Consider the following 21,804-nt stretch of genomic DNA (forward strand, 5'->3'; position numbering starts at 1 on the left):
GACATCATAAAATACTGAAGGATAAATTTAGGTTTTTAAGGCAGAAGACATAGCCTCCCCATTTCTATATAAAGGACTTTTGGCTTACAGATATGGGCAGGAGTGGATGCTGCAGTAGACACTCTACGCAAAAAAAAATTTTAAAAAAGTTTCTTTTTTTTTTTGTTTACTAACGTCATCTTTATAGTGGCTATGCAAAATTTCTTCAAGTTCATGAGATTATTCCCAACTCTTTACTCCTCATGTTGGTATCCCATTAGTCAGCTGTACTTAGTCTCCTTCTTCCTCTTTTCTTTCCTTTTCCTTTTTTACTTCTTTGTTTCACCTTCTCATGTTATCTTCTCACAATTCCTATGATATTATAGTAACCATCTAGCATTTTTCCCTAACTTTATGCTCTTGTCTACTTAGTGTAAACTCTGCAGTGGTGATACGTTTTCTTACCGAGTTCTGACCATATTGTCAAACAACTTAAACACCTAAGAAGTCACATACTAGAAAACAAACAAACAAACAAACAAACAAACAAACAAAAAAACAGAGCAGATAAAAAAATTCATGTCAAATGAAGATGTTTTTTTACTTCCTGTAAATCTCTTTATTGGGAATACATAACTTATATTTTTATTATTATCACTTATTACAATTTATTCAATTTATATCCCGGCTCCTTCCCTCCTCTTCTCCCAATCCCACCCTCCCTTCCTCTTCTCCCCCATGCACCTCCCCTAGTCCACTGAGAGGGGAGGTCTTCCTCCCCTTCTATTTGACTCTAGCTTATCAGGCCTCAAGTTATGATTATCACATAGGAACCATTAAAGTATATGTAATGTGAATACAAAGAGGAGGATGAAAATAGTGCATAGCTTATCTTGAGAAACAAAACATGAAAGCTTAAAAAAAATAGATGTGAAGCTTCCTCCAGGAGAATTGAACCAAACTGACTAGGAATTAATAAGTTAAAATGTGGGGATTGGCTGGAAGGGTGATATCTAGGAGAAAACAGTAGGTGTGGTTTTGCTTTATTATGGTACTTCCTGCTAAATAAACCCCATGGCTTCCATTCCATCCCTTTGATAAAGCATCTTATATCTTTATACCACTATTCATGAGCCTCCATGGCTTTGAACCATGCTGCCTTTTTAGTAACTTACTTGAGTTCATCCCTGTAGACATCTTGGATTCTATATACATTGATGCCTTTCTGTTCACTAGACTTAAAGTCCATTTTTCTTCATGGGGTCTTTTACCATATGATTCTTTCATCATTGATTTTTTTCTTTTCTCTACACATTACTCTTCACATCCATCAATATTTTATTTTTCTTCAAAGGTCACCTAAAATATCACTTGCTGACAGACATACAGTTATATCTGGCTGAGCTTTTCATATAGTTTCAGCTGACTTTACTTTTTCTAATTTCACCCCTAATATCATCTTTAATTACTTATATAAATACCTAATGTACAAACAGTAATATCTTTAGGAAATAGTTCTTCTGTAAATGTTCATCTTGCTAAGTTCCTAACTCAATACTGTGGATAAAATAGACATTCAGATAATATTATTTCTAAATCAGTGAGTAAATGAGAAGAAATGGAAATGTTTGTGAAATGCATATTTTCCTCATGACACAGTTTTTGTAGGCATACTGTGACCATTACATAATGTGAGGAGTGATGAAATTGTGTTAAGGTAAATAATGATTCCCCAGCTTTTTTAACGATGTTGGGTTGTTCCAAGTGCTGTACAAAGTGTTGTTCTCTGGAAAAAGTAAAAAAGGCCAAGTAACATGGTCCAAGAACTAACAGATTTGGGGTGCCATGTGAGCTGCTGATGGAGTAGCTACAGCAAAACTAGATCTTGCTCTGTAGAACAGGGATGCTAAGAAACATTTTAGTTTATCAGTACGTGTATTTTAACGAGCTTAGCTTAATTTTAAACCAAATGAGGGGTGTTATTGAGTATGTAAAGTATTTTTGATATCATCATCTTGTTAGACAATTAGTTTACAAATATTCCTGATTGCCTTTTCATTCCAGTTGTTCCCTACTCTGCAGACACATTTTCATTGGATCTGACACATTCTATCCTTGTTTTGATTTCCTGTAATTTGGCTATGTTGTTCCTGAAAAAAAAATCTTGCCCATCTCAAAGTCCTAAAGTGTTTCACCTATGGTGGTTTCAGGTCATGCAAATATTTGACTCTCTGATAGATTGGTATTTTAGCTTCAGAAATACAATGAAGTTCTAGTCCTTTTTAATCACATGATGACGAAAACAAAAGTATCTACTGTTTTCAATCATTTAGTTATTATTTAAGGAAATAAGGAGGAAGGGGTAGGAATAGTAAATTTATCTTTTCCTTTGATCAATGAATACAATTCTTTGCCTTATTGATGATAGCTGGACTGATCCTACTTCTTAAAATATATTAGATGAATAGTAAAATATTTGGGTGGAATGAGCAAAATGCTTTTCAGAACAAGACTCAAACATTGCTAAAATCTGTCATTGTCAGACATTAAAGTATATTAATGCTAGACTGGAGATGAAGCTGAGAAGCCTTGTGTGTGGGGAAGGACTGGGATTAATCTTAAAAGCTTAAAAAGCAAATATATATAAAAATAAAGAATATCAGTGCTGTGGTTGCTCTTTTAAATTTTAATTTTAATATAATTTTTCTGTATGCTTTGCCTGCATGGATCTATGAAGTGCCTGGTGCTGGGGAGAGGCCAGAAGGGGGCATCAAAGTCCCCACAACTGTAGTTACAGATGGTTGTTTCCTGGAGTGCTAGAAGCCAAGCCTAGATCCTCTAAAGGAGCAGTCAATGTTTTTAACCACAAACCCATTTTTTTCCAGACTGATGTTGTGGCTTTTCTATTACATACCTAAAATTACATATAAAATTTATAGAGTGGCAGAAATAGCACCTATTTCTCCACAGACACATGGCATGCTGATTTATTCGATGATATAAAGAACATGTAAGTAACAATTTCTTCTTAAGATTAATATAGTCTTTCATATACAGAGATAGATAGATAGATAGATATTACATATGCACATATTTTATTTCCTTTTTAAAAATTAAGCTGATTTTTTTTTGTTTAATAACCAAAATTAAACAGTTTTATGACAGGATGTTAAGATAGGTTGTCCCACAAAAATAAATAACAGTGAAGGTAAGAACACTGTGCCCATTATCTACATTTGTCAATTAAGAATGCTACAGTTCTATCCAAGTTATGTGATGTCACTGGGACCTCAGTTTCTGCAACTGTTTATTAAGTTGGTAGCTCAGGGGGCTCCTGTGAGCTAGGTTTTGGAATGCTTTAAAGCACTCATTACTTAAGTGTTCAATAGCTGCTACCATCTTAGTATAATGCCTATATTAGTCAATCTTTCTTTGTTAAAATCCAACAAGAGTAATCCCACAAGTTTAACAACCCGGACTGTGTAAGGTACACTGTACTAAAGTGTACACATCAGCCTACCCAGCTGACTTTGCGACCAACAATTATTTCCTTAATGTAATGTGATCATCCCTAATTTAAAGGTTTTCTCTTACTCTTTGTTCTTTAACTTAAATTCCAAAATCAACATGTAAATAGCATTTTTTGAAATAAGCATTTTACATTTTTTAATTAGAACAGTAATTTCTTACATTTTATTTATTATATCAAACATTTATGAATCACCTTCTATGCCTTTTTCTATGGGTTGTTTTTCACAGATGCCTACATTTTCTGAGTATAATACAGAAGCACGTGTTTTTTCTTCATCTTTGCATTTCCTTGCATTACTTTCATTTCTTTTCATACTTTACTGCAAGACAGATGTCCCCAGAATAGACCACACTCTCAAGACTTACAGAAGAAAGTAATTGCTTTTAGTGTTCTGGACCCTCTAACAGACAGGAAATACGGTTGAATATACTCAGAGTACATATGGAACCATTTCATTATGGAAAAACCAAAGGTTTACTAACTTTAATCTGTTGATATTAGTGCATTAATTATCTCTCATTTAACCTTCTTTTACTACCTTCTTTTCTCCTTTTTTATTATTCCTTTTTATTGCTGTATTTCTTTTTCAGTAGCTAATGTTAGTATTATTTATATAGACCAAATGTCTTCCAGTTGGATTTTGATATTGGCCTGAGTATTGATGAAGGTATTTCCATTTACTTACAAATGGTCAGTGATTAATGTCAATAAATTTTATGGTCAAGAGTGTTTTTCAACTTGTTCAAGTTATAAAGATTATAAAGGTCTGTGCTTCTTTCCACTTGCTCCAGTGAGTGGATTGGCAATAGTTGAGCACTGCTCAGCTTGGATATAATTGGAAATGACATTCTGCCCTGGAGAACAACCCTAACAAGATGACAAAGTATTGCACTGGTTAGGTATCACCTAACTTGTAGTTTTCTTCGGTAAAATGAATCTTGCTTTAGTCTCATTTTTTTTCCTGTGAGAAGGCTTATATTTTACTTTTCAGATAAAAGCTTAAAAGCTTTGATCTATTATCTGTGATAAGAGACAGATTCCATTTTTTGATGAAATTCACTTTTCAAGAACTGATGCCTGAAGCACCCAATAAACTATGCAATTTGAGTTCTACCAAAATGCTGACAATTGTTAGCTCTAACCGAACTAATGATTTGTCAGGACTTCCCTGTTGTCTTGTGGCCCTAATAAGAAAATAAAATTAAAAATAAAAGTAGTTAAGGCTCTTAATAATGGTAGGCCATTGTATTAGGTAACTCAGAGAAATAATGTGGAGCGAGTGTGTGTGTGGTGTGTGTGTGTGTGTGTGTGTGTGAGAGAGAGAGAGAGAGAGAGAGAGAAAGAAGGAGAGAGAGCAGGCACACATATGCCAGGACACAAGTGTGAAGATTAGATGACAACTTTTGGGCTTTGCTTTCCCCCTTTACTGTAGCATCCTGTGCTATCAGGTGTTCTGGAAACCATCGATGGCACCTGGGCCATCTAACTGGCCTGATACATGACTGCATGTTCTATAAGGATGAAGACTGGGGTGTGCAAGACTAAAATGCCAATACATGTTTTATTAGGCAAAATATCAGTCCCATTTCAAGGACATTGCCACTGCCTTGCCGGTTCTCCCCTTTACAATCAAAATGTTCAGAATTAAACTCTAGGTGCCATATATATTTAGCAAGACAAAGTTTGCAACTTCAGCATAGTTTGTCAGCTTTACATGCCCAGATCTGCATGTGACTTCACAATTCTTAAGATAAAATGATCCTTATAAACTATGTTTATGAAATGGTAATGCATAACATTTTTTTCCCGAAGCAATCACTTTTTGAAAAATTAAGGGAGAACAAAAGTACTTGAAATGGACATATTTTTTTTTCTCAGAAAAATACTTTCTCTTATGATATTAAGAGGAATAAACATTATTTAAAATAGAGATTAAGTTTATAGTTTGTCTGGCATTCTAATTTCATGTTTAATTTTCTTAAAAATTACCACATTTAGAAAATTATTGTTTAGCAATAGTATGACTGGGAGGAGAGGAGAGAAGAAGACAAAATGAGTCATTTGCCACATGATATCATAAGTGATTTATCAGCGAAGGAATTGGTTATGAATGACTTCACATTCATTAGCTACCGGCTGGAGGCGTGAGATTTCAGCAGATGTGTCGGGGAAGCGTCTCGGGACACTACCAAATTTTTCTAGTGATGTGACTTCAACTTTCTAGCGCAATGTCATCAATTATTGACACACAATCAATGCAGTCTTCAGGAATGTGTTCTGGTTTTGAATATTTTCCCCTGCTACAAAAAAAAATTAGTAACAGCAACTAACATCACAGAGGCCACTCTGCTAATATAAACACAAGAATATATCAACTCTCATGGACTTCTTTAAACACCGCCTTACAGCAAAACATCCAGAGGTTAGAATCATTAACAAGTAGGTGTTCATAATAAAAGGGAAGGTGTCTGAGTGATAGAGACACCTGCTTTCAAAAACGAACATTTCTGCAGAGCACGTTTTGAACACAGTGATATTTTTCTCAGTGTTCCTCAGATCTCAGGAGCTGCCTCCCTGGGCCTGTTGAGGTATGCACATCACTTTCTCACCTGTTGCTAACATTAAGGAGGAAAACAGCCCTAATAACCCATTTAGTTTTCAGTTCTTGATTATTTTATGACCATTAAACAAAATCGGCAAATCTTGCTGTACATAATTCCCCTCTCTCTCTTTTAAGAAATTGCTGTAAAAAATAAACTACTATTTTTTTTTCAAATTTTTATTTTTATTTATTTATTTTTATCAGTTACATTTTATTAACTCTGTATCTCAGCCGTGTCCCGATCCCTCATTCCCTCCCAGTCCCTCCCTCCCTCCCTCATCTCCACTGTGCCCCTTTTCAAGTCCACTGATGGGGGGGGGACCTCCTCCCCATTCATCTGATCCTGTTTTATCAGGTATCTTCAGGACTGGCTGCAAAGCTCTCCTCTGTGGCCTAACAGGACTGCTCCTCCTTTGGGGGGTGGGGAGGCCAAAGAGCCAGTCATTGAGTTCCTGTTAGAAATAGTCCTTGTTCCCCTCACTATGGGAAACCAATTGGTTACTGAGCTATCAGAGGCTACATCTGAGCCGAGGTTCTAGAGTTATAGTGCTCCCAGGTATGAAACCTCTGAGAATATTTTCATCCATAGTTTCTTAAAAATCTAATGCTATGCCCAATAATGTGGAACATGCCATTAATCCTAGCACTTGGGAAGCAGAGACAGGCACATCTCAGTGAGTTAGAGGCCAACATTGTCTAAGTGAGTTCCACTACAGCCAGAGCTTCATAGTAACCCCCTGTTTCACCCTCTTCCCCTCCAAAAGAAATCTAATGCTAAATTGTTGATGTTGTCCCAGAGAAGAGGAAAATGAATTCCTTCTCAGTTAACTAAATCCAAAGCCTCTGTCATACGATCAAGCTTTCTTATGCTTTTATAAATGCATAGACATTTTTGAAAGATTCTATAACTTTCAGCTCATTTTAAAACTTTCCTCCATTATTAATATTTTCTTATAGAGAATACCAAAATTACTGAATATCAAATAGGAGAAATTTAAGAGGCATCATACCTTGTAACTACCTCATTTAACATTTTAATGTGATGTCCTCACTCTCTTTTCCATGCATATTGCTAAAGTCCTGTCTTGTCTAAATTAAACTGAAGTCTTGCCCTGTGTACTATAATTCCGGGATTTTACTTGGTGAGGAAATCTCATGAACAGTCTAGAACATACATGAATTCCAGTCCTCCAAAATTATTAATTTCATTCTCTGGTAGTTAAACTTTTAATGCTTTTATTCTATTTCTGTTAGTTCTGAGAAAACTGTTATCCTTAAATATATTGGTTTAGTTTGATATCAAAATGCTTTTGTCTATCATACCTGAAAATATTTAGCTTAATCAATAATCTATAAATTTCCAAATATTCAGTGGGTACTATTTAAAATGTAAAAATAACTATTGAAATTTTCAGAACTACAAATGAAAACAATACCCCACATGTCTTCTGTTTGTTTTAAAGTAAAATATGGCAATTAATTTTCTTTGGTGAAAAAAATTAGAATATTCATTCAACATCAAAACAGATGTATGTGAATATTTTCTTGTGTTTTAACTCACTCAAAGCATGTAATGTCAAAAAAACTTAGGGTTTTCTTGTAATTCCTGAATCTGGAAATGTTCTACTAAAAGGACTGTGTTCATCTATAGTAATTTATATTATTGCAATGTATATGTAATTGTTATGCTATTGAAACGTTCTGCTAAATGTGTGCAAATAAATTGGAGATTTAACTAGTTATTGGAACATACCGAGTTATATTGACTATAAAGGCTAAAATTCATGTGATATTAAAATTACATAGTGATTTAATTGATTCTTTGTATAGTAGGGTGCTGAGTTACAGATGTGCAGTACAGCAATGAGTGAGGAGGAAACTCTTTAATTTGCTAAAAACGCAATCTCCATTGCATTGCTTCATATTTGTCACCATTGGTGCTTTGGAGCAGCACCAACAATTTATTGCTTCTTGCCAATCAGCAAATGTTAAGTCCCATACAGTTATCATTTTGATTTTGATACCTTATTTAAAAATTCTACTGGCCTGCTCAGATGTAGCCCATGAGGATGCAGCCAGTCCTGATGAGACCTGATAGGCTGGGGTCAGAGGGAAGGGGAGGAGGACCTCCCCTATCAGTGGACTAGGTAAGGGGCATGGACGGAAAAGAGCAAGGAAGAGTGGGACCAGAGGAGATGAAGGAGGGGGCTACAGTCGGTATACAAAGTGAATAAATTGTAAATAATAATAATTAATTTTTTTAATTCTAATAATTGTTTTTCTTTTGTTGGAGGTTTGGTATTTGCCCTAAAGCATTAATGATAACGTATTTTCTGGGTTCTTGGTATTCATAATCTGAAGATAAAACATTTTATAAATTCTTTAGAGGTCAACTGTTATGAATTTGAAGGTGTGGGTGTTTGTGTGCGTGTGTTGATGCCTGTGTGTGTGTGTGTGTGTGTGTGTGTGTGTGTGTCTGTGTGTATGTGTATGCTCATGTAGTCAGGTGCATTCACCTATTGTGAAAGGTTTCTTCTTAGATCACTCTTCACTTTATCTCACTGAACCTGGACCACTCTCCTAGCTGACTAGCAAATCCCCAAGATTTGCCTTTATCGTTTCATTCTGCCCCTCCCCCACATTAGGATTACATGTGCACATCTGTGTGGTGTACCTGAAAACCACTTGACCCACTCAATTGTGTCCTCAGGCCTGGAGACTTTTATGTAATACATCTATCACACTTTTTATTCTATCATTCTCAATCATCCTTCCATTAAATACTGTGTAACAGCATTTCTAGACACAAGTAAGTTCCCCAAACCTGAAGAACTGTTTCCTTATATAGTAAAACTGGATAGAAAATAATGTGTTGTTGTTTTACAGACTTTAGTAAGAAGGATTTGCAGGTGGGCTAATATCCTGGAATATTTGAAATATCCAATAACATAACACATATCTTTGTAAATACTGATAGAAATTCCCCCAAACCATTAAATTTAGTAAGTTTAAAATACAGAAAGTCAGAGATATATGGGATGCTAGAAATTGGCAGTGAGGAAAATCCTTTTTTTTTGGGGGGGAGGGCTGGCTCACAATAATTTTAATTAGTTTTTTTATCTATTAGAATGTATTCACTTTGTATCCCAGCTGTAGCACCCTCCCTCATCCCCTTTCAACCCAGCCTTCTTTTCTTCTTCTCCTCCCATACCTCTCCCCCAGTCTACTGATAGGAGAGTTCCTCCTCCCCTTCCCTCTGACCCTAGCCTATCAGATCTCATCAGGACTGGCTGCATTGTCTTCCTCTGTGTCCTGGTAAGGCTGCCCACCCCCCTCAGTGGGTGGTGATCAAAGAGCCAGCCACTGAGTTCATGTCAGAGACAGCCCTGTTCTCCTTACTAGGAAACCCACGTGGACAGTGAGATGCCATGGGCTACATCTGTGCAGGGGTTCTCGGTTATCTGTATTCGTGGTCCTTCGTTGGAATATCAGTCTCAGAAAAGACACCCGTGCCCAGATTTTTTGGTTTTGTTGCTCTCTTTGTGGAGCTCAGTCCCCTCCACGTCTTTCTACCCCCCCCCTTCTTTCATAAGATTCCCTGCACTCTGTGCAAAGTTTGGGTATGAGTCTGAGCATCTGCTTTAATACCCTGCTGGATGGAGGCTTTCAGAGGTCCTCTGTGGTAGCCTCCTGTCCTGTTCCCTGTTTTCTTCCTCTTCCAATGTCCATTCTGTTTGTCTTTCTGAGTGAGGATTGATCATCTTACCCAGACTACTCCTTCTTGCTTATCTTCCTTAAGGTGTACAGACTTTAGTATGATTATCCTATATTATATGTCTAATATCCACTTATAAGTGAGTATATACCATGTGTGTCTTTTTTGCTTCTGGGATACCTCACTCAGGATGATCTTTTCTAGTTCCAACCATTCGCCTGAAATTTTCATGATTTCCTTGTTTTTAATTGCTGAGTAATGTTCCATTGTGCAAATGTACCACAATTTCTGTATCCATTTCTCCTTTGAGGGGCATCTGGTTGTTTTCAGATTCTGGCTATTATAAATAAAGCTGCTACGAACATGGTTGAACAAATGTACTTGTATACTTGTGTGTATTTTGGATGTATGCCTAGGAGTGGTATAGCTGCATCTTGAGGTAGCACTATTCCTAATTGTCTGAGAAAGCACCAAATTGATTTCCAAAGTGGTTGTACAAATTTACATTCCCAACAGCAATGGAGTAAGGTTCCTCTTTCTCCACATCTTTTCCAACATCTGTTATCACTTGAGTTTTTTATCTTGGCCATTTTGATGGGTATAAGATGAAATCTCAGGGTCATTTTGATTTGCTTTTCTGTGATGACTAAGGACATTGAGCATTTTTTTAAGTGTTTCTCTGCCATTTAATATTCCTTTATTGAGAATTCTCTAACACTGTACCCCATTTTTTAATTGGATTACTTGAGTTGTTGCTGTGCAACTTCTTTAGTTCTTCATATATTCTGGATATTAGCTCTCTGTCAGATACATCATTGATGGAGGTCCTTTCCTAATCTGTAGGCTGTTGTTTTGTTTTGATGACTGTGTCTTTTGCTTTACAGAAGCTTTTCAGTTTCATGAAGTCCCATTTATTGTTTGTTGATCTTAGATCCTATGCTGTTGGTGTTCTGTTCAGGAAGTTGTCTCCTGTGCCAATGAGTTCAAGACTCTTCCCCAATTTTTCTTCTAACAATTTTAGTGTGTCTGGTTTCATATTGAAGTCTTTGATTCACTTCGGCTTTAGTTTTGTGCAGGGTGATAAATACGGATCTATTTGCATTTGTCTACATGTAGACATCCGGTTAGACCAGCACCATTTGTTGAAGATGCTATCATTTTCTATTTTATGGTTTTGGCATCTTTGTCAAAGATTAGATGTACATAAGTGTGTGGGTTTATTTCTGGGTCTTCTGTTTGACTTCATTGATCCACCAGTCTGTTTCTATGCCAGTACCATACAGTTTTTATTAGTGTTGCTCTATAATACAGCTTGCGATCAGGGATGGAGTTACCTCTAAAATTTATTTCATTGTACATTATCATTTTGTTATTCTGCTTTTCTTGATGTTCCATATGAAGTTGAGAATTTTTCTTTCAAGTTCTGTAAAGAATTGTGTTGAAATTTGCTGAGAATTGCATTTAAACTGTAGATTGCTTTTGGTAAGATGGCCATTTTTACTATGTTAATCCTGGCAAGCCATGATCATGGGAGATATTTACATCTTCTGATATCTTCTTCGGTTTCTTTCTTCAGAGACTTGAAGTTTTTTCATACAAGTCTTTGACTTGCTTGGTTAGAGTTACACCAAGGTACTTTATGTCCTTTGTGGCTATTGTGAAGGGTGTTGTTTCCCTAATTTCTTTCTCAGCATTTTTGTCTTTTGTATACAGGAGGGCTACTGATGTTTTTGAGTTAATTTTGTTAATTTTCAGCCACTTTGCTGAAAATGTTTATCAGCTGTAGGAGTTTCCTGGCAGAATTCTTGGGGTCTTTCATATATACTATTATATCGTCTGCAAACAATGATACTTTGACTTCTTCCTTTCTGAATTTGAATCTCCTTGATCTCCTTTAATTGTCTTATTGCTCTAGGAAGGACTACAAGAACTATGTAGAAGATATATGGAGAGAGTGGGCAGCCTTGCCTTATTCCTGATTTCTGTGGGATTGATTTAAGTTTCTCTCTGTTTAGTTTGATGTTGGCTATAGGCTTGCTGTATATTGTCTTTAGTATGTTTAAATATGTGTCTTGTTCTCTCCAAGACTTTAAACACAAATGGGTGATGGATTTTGCCAAATGCTTTTTTTGGCATTTAAAGAGATTCCAGTTTATATGGTGGATTATATTGATGGATTTCCGCATATTGAATCACCCCTGCATACCTGAGATGAAGAAGCCTACTTGTTCATAGTGGATGATATCTTGAGGATATAAAATAAAGAATCAGTCAGTATATTCATAATGCATTTTTTTATTTTTTTCCTAGAAAAAAAAATGCCCATCTCTTTAATAAAATTATAATATTTAGTAAAATAAACAAATAATATGCTGCTTACATTCACCAAATGTGAGATTTTAGGACGCCTATTGAAGAAGGACACGACAAACAATCATGCAGACAAACAAGCATTCATAAAACTTAGGAAGAAGCAACTGTAAAAATATGCATGTGGTGTTTTCTGTCTCTACAGAAATGCTAAGCATCTATATTACAAGGCAGAAGAATACATTGACACATACTATGAAGACCACTACAGAGGAATAATAGAGATGAGGAAGGGAAGAGATTTTCAAAGAGCATTTCTAGAGTCAAAATTAGAAAACCAGTAACAGTTTCAAAATGAATGTCATTATTTTTACCAAGATGTGGTAGATATTTACAACATTGTAGTTGTAAATATTGATTGTATAGCATAGTGTACTTCTACACATACACACACACACACACACCATTGTTGGTATTACGAATAAAGCTCGTACAAACATGGTTGAGCAAAGTTCTTTTTGTATTCTTGAGCATATTTCAATTATATGCCCAAGAGTGGTATAGGTGGATCTTGAGTTAGCACCATTCCTAATTTTCTGAGAAAGCACCAGATTGATTTCCAAAGTGGTTGTGCAAGTTTATACTCACGTTACCTCCCTACTATAGCTCCCTACCCAATCTCTTCCCAGTCCCATCCTCCTTCCCTCTCTCCACCATCCCTCTCCCCACTCCTCAGAAAAAGGGAACCTTCCTCTCCTGCCATCTGACCCTAATCTATGAAGTATCATTAGGACTGCATGGATCCTCTTTCTCTGTGGCCTGGCAAGTCTACCTCTTCAGGGGGGATATGATCAAAGAGAAGGCAAAAGAGTCCATGTCAGAGATAGCCCTTGTTCCCCTTACTAGGGTACCCACATGGAGACAGAGCTGTCATGGGCTACATCTGAGTAGGGGGTCTAGGTCCTCCAGAAGGAGACTAACATGCTAACAAATCTTGGCCCAGGGGGACCTTCAGAGACTGATGCACCAACCAAGTACCATGCATGGAGAGGTCTCTTGGTTTTTCAAGACAAGTTTTCTCTTTGTAGCCCTGGCTGTCACGGAACACACTCTGATGAACAACAGGCTTGCCTCAAACACAGAGATCCTCCTGAATCTGCCTTTTTGATTAAACACTCACAGCATTCTCCTCGAACTTGTTATGTTTTAAATTGGTAGTTAAAATTGTATTTCATGTCTTGCCACATAAAAAGACGCTTTCAGGTATGTACACATTGCATAACAGTAAGTCCAGTAATGATCATGACCATATGTATTCACATAGTTACTGTTTTGACAGTGATAACATTTACTATCACCTTCCAAGGTTTTCAACATATAATGTATCATCATTGTGTACAGTAGATGTGCTGAACTTACATATTTCACTTAACTGGAATTATGTTTTAGCCAACATTACACCAGAATTCCTCTTCCATAAGCATATCAGTTTATGGTAAAGATATATGTTTATTTCAGTATAAAATATTTGTCTATCAAATGTCAGGGAAATAAAGTTATTTTCAATAGTGGCACAATTTCCAGTCTGTGTCTACATAAATGGTTTAGATTTCATATACTGGTATGGTTATGAAGGTTGTCTTCTGCTGCTTACTTATTCCCTTATTTTACTTGTAATAATACCCTCCTGCTTTATTCCTGCTGGTTGAAATTACAGGATTCCCACCCATTTTATACTTGAATAATCTCTGTCTCTGTCTGTCTGCCTGTCTGCCTGCCTGTCTGTCTCTCTCTTTCTCTCTCTCTCTGTGAGTGTATGATTATAACTTCCCACTTTGGTCATTCACTGATGAATGGAGGTTAATTACACACCATAGCCAATGTAAGCATTTCTACAGTCAATATGGGAGTGTTGGTAACTCTTTGATAAGATGATTTCATTCCTGAAGATAAATATTGGATTGTATTTCTGCTAGACTTTATATTAGTGCTACTTTTAAAATTTAATAAATGTTTATGCTATTTTTCTATAACGGAAGAGTAGAAGACTCTTAAATTTTTGTTTGATGGTTTATCTCTTCACAGTCTAACAATGGCAAAAGTGTTAGCTGAGAAAAAAAAATTCCAGGAAAATACGGTATAGATGTTTTAAAATGTGTGCCATTTGAGTGTCTGAAATTTCACACCAACCTCCCTGCCCTAGTTGAGATGTGAGCAGCCACTGTGAGCAGTGTAACTGTATATATATATGCCTTTTAGCTGTCTTGTGACCTCGTTGTTATCAGAATGACTGATGCTATTGCAGGGTTTCTTTCCAAGTAAACTTACTTGCTTTAACAGACATTATCAAATACCAAGAATAATAACCCTGGTAGGATTCACATTGTTGTAAAGATAGTTCAGCTTACTAGGAATCACTATTGTCCATATTTGATTGTGCTTGGCGTATGTATATGTAAATATATTATTTTTTAATATGCATAATGATAGATATAAATTGTTTTAATAGTACAATATATACCTAGAGTATTGTTTTGTAGGCAGGGTCTTGTTATGCAGCCCTAGTTGGTCACAAATTGGCAATATTCTTGCTTTAGAACTTAAACTTGAATGCAAAAAAAAAAAAAGTAAAAATAAATAAATAAATAAATAAACTTGAATGTATGTGCATGAATGTTTTGGTATTATTTGTGACTTCAAAGATGAGTTAAATATAATATTTTAAATATAATAATATGCATTAACAATTATATATTATTTATTATATACAGAATAATAAATAAATCACTTATTCCCAATAGGTAGGCATATCCTCAAAATTTCATTTTCCTGACCAATTCCATGAGTATCCTCTATGTTTTCCTTAAGTGGCTTACAATTTCAAATCTTTAAATGAGTTTGGTGTTATATGTACATTAATTTTATATTCAAAGAATGTTTGATGATAGTATATTAGTATAGAAGTAAAAATATGGTAGAGAAGAATATATTAACAGTACATCATCTAGAAATTTCGATTATTAAAATTTTTGAATTATTGAATAGAAATATCTTTTAAGAAGATATGAGTCTTGAGCTTAAATATAAACTGCATGGTGAACATATATTGACAATCTGATAATACATCAATATTTGGAGCTTAGTATTTTTAAATTAATATTTTTGAATGGATGCAAAGAAATATTGTTATTTTTCCAGGTAAGTATACGTTTTCTCATATAATAAACCCTAGCTACAGTGCCTGTGGGCTTGTCCAACAATGGTGATGGTGAAAAACAGAATGTTTCACTTCTATGTCAGCCATTTAGACAGTCAATCATTTTTATTGGAAATAATGACTACAGGGAGACATGAACCAAAAGTGTTAGCACAGGGGCCACTTTGTGTATCATTCTAGGAATGTTCTCTTTACAATGATATATTTACCATTTTGTAAGGAATATATTTTATAATAGCCATCAGGCTCTTAATGGTCATCAGATGACAAGCCAGGAGGACAGGATACATTTGATGAATTGTGTATTCAGAAGATGGAATCTTAAAATATGATAAAATAATACAAAATGTGTAACTTCATATCTATGTATTTAGTATAAATACATATGTGTTTTCTAACATTTATCAAAGATGAAAAGAAAGTCATGAGAATGACCTGCAACACTAGAAATGCATAATTAGGTTTTGACACATAGACTGGTTATTTTCAGTTTTCAGGCATTTTTAAAAGTCCCTGTAGAGATAAAATTATGAATTCACATATTACACAAATCAAGGACAAAAAGTTCAATAACAATACCATTTTTAAATTTTCTTTTCTTAATTTAAGATAACTTTCAATTTCGTCCAAAATGACATAAGTCATAGTGTTTTATGATTTAGCCTAGAAATAGTTTTTCTATGTTCATTTTATTACTAAATAATTTGCATGTTTATTCCATATATTTAATGTATTCTACCAAAAGTCTTATGATCTTGCGTGGTTACTTACTGAGCATGTTTCTTTTTTATGTTCTTTATTTAGGGTAATAATTCCAGTCCATGACTTACAGATTCATGGCCACAAAAATCTTAAAAGTTATGTAGTATAAATATTGGAGAAATTTTATTCCAACAAATTTTGCAAAGATGTGTCTTGCTCATAGTTGCCTTATCAATAATGTCATCTTCAAATGAAAAGGTTTTTCTTTATAATAAAGCCTATTCACAAACAAAAAAAAATTGATAATCCATCTCTACATACAAATAAGCATTCAGGAGACATAGACATCTTCGAAAGGATTTTAGGACTCAAACATTTTTTTAATTTTTAATTTTTATTAGTTACAATTTATTCACTTTGTATCCCACCTGTAGCTCTCTCTTTCCTCCCTCCCTATTCTACCCTCCCTCTTCACCATCATGCCCCTCCCCCAGTACACTGATAGGGGAGGACTTCCTCCCATTCCTTCTGACACTAGTCTATCAGGTCTCATCAGGAATGGCTGCATTGTCTGGTAAGGCTGCTCCCCACTCAGGGGGAGGTGATCAAAGAGCAGGCCACTGAGCTCATGTCAGAGAAAGTCCCTGTTCCCATTACATTAGTAGTTCAGTGCCCAGGGGACGTTTTAGAATACCAAAAATTTTTCCTCTCATTGCCAGAAGTATTTGAAGTTGGCAACTCATACCTAAGTTATTTCTCAACAGTTATTCTTGGCTGCAGTAAGGTATCTTGGCCCTGGTTATGAATTCCTCTAAGGAATCTAATTTCATGATTTTTGTTGATGTTGAAGTAGTTTTCTTTTTTATTTTATTTTTATTAATTACAGATAATTCACTTTGTATCCCAGCTGTAACCTCTTCCCCCATAACCTCCTAATCCTACCCTCTCTCCCTCCCTCTTCTTCTCTTATGCCCTTCCCCCAGTCCAAAGATAGGGTAGATACGCCTCCCCTACCATCTGACTCTAGTCTATTAGGTCTCATCAGGACTGGCTTTTTTGTCTTCCTCTGTGGACTGGTAAGGCAGCTTTCCCTTCAGGGGGAGGTGATCAAAGAGCCAACCCATGAGTTCATGTCAGAGATGGTCCCTTTTCCTATTACTGGGGAATCCTCTTGGACATTGAGCTGCCATGGGCTACATCTGTGCAGGGGCTCTAAATTATCTCCATGCATGATCTTGTTTAGAATATCAGTATCACAAAATACCCCTGTACACAGATTTTTTTTTTTTTTGGTTCTGTTGCTCTCCTTTTGGAGTTCCTGTCCCCTCCAGATCTTTCTATCTCCTCCTTCTTTCATGAGATTCCCTGCACTTTGCCCAAAATTTGGCTATGAGTCTGAGCATCTGCTTTGATACTCTGCTGGATAAAGTCTTTCAGAGGCCCTCTGTGGTAAGCTCCTGTCTTGTTCCTTATCTTCACCTTCTTTTGATGTCTCTCCCATTTGCCTTACTGAATGAAGATTGAGCTTCTTACCCAGTGTCCTCTTTCTTGATTAGCTTCCTTAGATGTACAGAATTTCATATGATTATCCTATATTAAATGTCTAATATCCACTTACAAGTGAGTGTATACCATGTGTGTCTTTCTTCTTCTGAGATACCTTACTCAGGATTATCTTTCCTAGATCACCTCACTTGCCTGCAAATCTCATGATTTCCTTGTTTTTAATTTCTGAGTAGCATTCCATTATGTAAATATACCATAATTTCTGTATCCATACCTCAACTGAGGGACATCTGGGTTGTTTTCAACTTCTGGCTATTACAAATAAAGCTGAGAATTCTCAATAGAGGAACATCGAATGGCAGAAAAACACTTATGCTCAACATTCTTAGCCATCAGGGAAATGCAAATCAAAACAACCCTGAGATTTCACCTTATACCCATCAAAATGGCTAAGATCAAAAACTCAAGTGACAGCAATGCTGGAGAGGTTGTGGAGAAAGAAGAACCCTACTACATTGCTGGTGGAAATGTACAACCACTTTGGAAATCAATCTGGTGTTTTTTTCAGACAGTTAGGAATAGTGCTACCTCAAGATGCAGCTATACCACTCCTAGGCATATATCCAAAATATATTCAAGTATACAATGAAGTACAGTTTTCTTAAGCTTTCTCACAATCCTGGAAAGTTTAGCCTAGCCACTGAATGCCGTGTAAAACTCACCAAGGCTTCTGTTGCTACTAACTTGCAATTTATCCTCTCTTGGATGATCTTACTTCTTCAATCCTTAACAGATGTTGTTCTTTGGAACAATCTACTAAATTGCTTGCATACAAATTTCAGTCTCAAAGTCTATTTCCAGAGAAATAGAACTTATGACAATTTAATTGGGAGTTGTCTTTACAAATGGACACTAATGGGAAACTTTGGTTGTAGATCACTTGATGGCTGTCAATAAAGATCCTGTCATGTCAGAGACAGTCTCTTCTCCTCTTACTATGGAGCCCACATGGAGACTTATCTGTCTATGAGCTACATATGAGCAGGGGGTCCATGTCCTCTCTATGTATGGCCTTTGGTTGGTGCATAAGTCTCTGCAGCCCTCACTGGGCACTGCTTTTTTTTTTTTTTTTTTTTTTTGTCTTTGTTGGTTTCCTTGTATGTCTACTCTCCACTCTGGGCCCTTTTTTATCCCCATTCTTCTATAATACTGCCTGCTAGTTTGCCTGCTCCTTGATCACTTCTCCCTCATGGGACTAATTAGCCAGTCTACAGAGGGAGAGGATCCAGGTAGTCCTGATGGGATCTGATAGGCTAGGGTAAGACTTAGGGGAGGAGAACTTCCCCAATCAGTAGAATAAGGAGGAGGGATGGGGGAGGAAGAGAGAGAGAGAATGGGACAGAGAGCAGATGGGGAGGGGGCTGCAACTGGGACATGAAAAATTATAAATAATAATAATAATATAATACTAATAAATTGTTTTGCCTGAAAAAAGATCTTGTCACTTAAAATGAATGGTGTAATTATAGTTTTGCGAATGTTATTGCATTAAAACAACTTTTTTACTGGTGGTGAACTGAGATGACTCATCTAGACATAAATAATGACAAACCTGTCAACCAAAGAGCAATAGTGAACTCCTAATAGAGAGCCTGTCTGAGAAAACTAATAGCCAGTGAGTAACAGGTGACACATTACTCCCTTTGTACTAAGAAGTAGAAATGACTCATTCAGAACAAACTGAATCATTCTGATTGAATTTCAGTTTATTTTATGTGTAAAACAAACCACTCACAGAAGCCTTAAAGAATATTTAATTGAGTCTACAGTCCAAGAACTTGGTAAACCAAAAGACTTTTGAAGATACATTGAGTGATTAACTTGAGGAGGGTACATGTGAAGAATCTCCCTCCCTCTGATAGATGGGAAGTTGCCTGCAGAGATGGCTACTGCAGGTGTTAGTTGGTGGAACACCTAGATTCACAATGAAATCACAGAACAAATGGTTCTATAGATGCATGCTTAGAAAATTTTGCTTCTATTTGTAAACCAGTTTCTGGTGATCTGGATGTCCTGGATTCCTGCTGAGAATAATTCTCCTAGATTATAATGCTTAAGTCTATTAAGTTTACTGCATAATGTGACTAATCACGTTAGACTCTTTGACCCAAGACATAAGCAGAAAAGAAAGGTGGTCCTTCCCTGACAAGAATAATAGATCCTGATCATCACAGACTTCAGAGAAGATTATAGTTGAATGCAGGATGAAGCATGGGGCATCTTTGATTAGTTCTTACCCAGTTAGGCTCCGCGCCATTCTAGAAGATAAACTGCCAGGTTGGTAGATGGAATCTAGTGTTGCTATCTTGGTTATTTATCTTGTAGCTGTGACAAAGTATTCTGACAAAAACAACTAAACAAAGGGAGGGCTTATTTCAGGTTATGTTCCCATGGTACAGTACATCTTGGAGGGAAAATTACTGCAGCAGGGGTATGAGGCAACTGGTCATGCTGTACCCACAATTAGGAGGGCAGAGGGAGACGAATGCTCCTCTTCAGCTCACTTTCTCCATTTCATTCAGTTGATAATCCAACCAGTGAAATATTGCTACCCACAAATAAATGGAGTTCTACTTCTAGACAGCCCATATTAACTATTACTGTACTAGAACACAGAAAGAATGGAAAGTACAGCATTGGAGTGATAGGGACCAACTGATACTCTGAGACTTACTTCAGGGTGAAGCTGACATTTTTCTTATCAACAGCATACATTCATCATATACATGAAATCAATGATGAATGTGACAATTTTCAAATGGGACAATACTAGGTATATAATGAAGATAAAAGAAATTTGAAGTGTGTTAGTTGAGTTTACCAAGTAGGATTCAATTATCACTATTTTAAGGTAACTCAATAAGTAATTATGGATTTAGTACTAAGGGGATACATGGGCAAAGGCTAGAGTATCCAGAACAGTCAGAGATAAAGAATATTTAACTGAGTGAGTATATACCATGTGTGTCTTTCTGCTTCCGGGTTACCTCACTCAACATGATCTTTTCTAGTTCTCACCATTTACATGCAAATTTCATGATTTCCTTGTTTTTAATTGCTGAGTAGTATTCCATTGTGTAAATGTATCACACTTTCTGTACCCATTCCTCCACTGAGGGACATCTGTGTTGTTTCTAGCTTCTGGCTACTACGAATAAAGCCGCTACAAACATGGTTGAGCAAATGTCCTTGTTGTGTAGCTGAGCCTACCTTCACGTATATACTCACTCCTAAGTGGCTATTAGCCATGTAATATAGGATAAACATATTGAAATCTATACTACTCAAGAAGCTAAACAAAGAAGAAGACCCTAGGGAAGATATTCAATCCTCATTCAGAAGGACAAACAAGATAGACATCTGAAGCAGAAGACAAGGAACAAGACAGGAGCCTACTGCAGACAGCCTCTGAAAAACTCTACTGATCGCGGTATCAAAGCAGAGGATGAAACTCATAGTCAAACTTTGGGCAGCGTGCAGGGAATCTTATGAAAGAAACAGGTGATAGAAAGACCTAGAGGGGACAGGAGCTCCAAAAGGAGACCAACAGAGCCATAAAACCTGAGCCCTGGGGGCCCTAAAGAGAATAATACCCCAACAAAGGACAATGCATGGTTAGGACCTAAAACCCAGGCTCAGTTGTAGCCCATACTCTCCAAATGGGGTCCCTAGTAAGGGGAGCACAGACTCTCTCTGGCATGACCTCAGTGACAGGCTCTTTGATTACCTCCCCCTGGGGGTGTAGCCTTGCTATTCCACTGAGAAAAACAATGCAACCAATCCAGATGAGCCCTGATAGGCTAGGGTCAAATAGAAAGGGAAGTGGACCTCCTCTATCAGTGAACTAGGGGCAGGGAAGAGGGGAAAAGAGGGAGGGCAGGTGGGATTGGGAGGAGATGAGAGAGGGACCCACAGCTGGGATACAAATTAAATAAATTTTAATAAGTGATAATAAGAAAAAAATAAGAAAAAAATGTTTAACTGAACCAGTCATCTTCCAAATATCTATTTTTTGTTTTGTACTTGAAGTTGAATTGAGAAATGCTTATTCTGAATGTGTAAACTTTTTTCATGGTCTCTGAAAGTATGATACCTTGATGAGTGATAACAGTTGGCTCATTCAAGGTCACCACTTATTTAAGTGCAGCCAATGTCCAATATGAAATCCAAAAGGAATAAAA

General features: G+C 36.4%; 1 protein-coding gene across 2 annotated transcripts in view; it reads right to left on the reverse strand.

Moving 5' to 3' along the window:
- Positions 1 to 21,804, reverse strand: part of Nkain2 (sodium/potassium transporting ATPase interacting 2) — a 1,156,795-nt gene that overhangs the window by 571,490 nt on the left and 563,501 nt on the right. The gene's annotated exons all lie outside the window — the stretch shown is intronic.

Source organism: Psammomys obesus, unplaced genomic scaffold (assembly GCF_907164565.1).
Source record: "Psammomys obesus unplaced genomic scaffold, mPsaObe1.curated_primary_1811, whole genome shotgun sequence".
In the NCBI taxonomy this organism is placed as follows: Eukaryota; Metazoa; Chordata; class Mammalia; order Rodentia; family Muridae; genus Psammomys; species Psammomys obesus.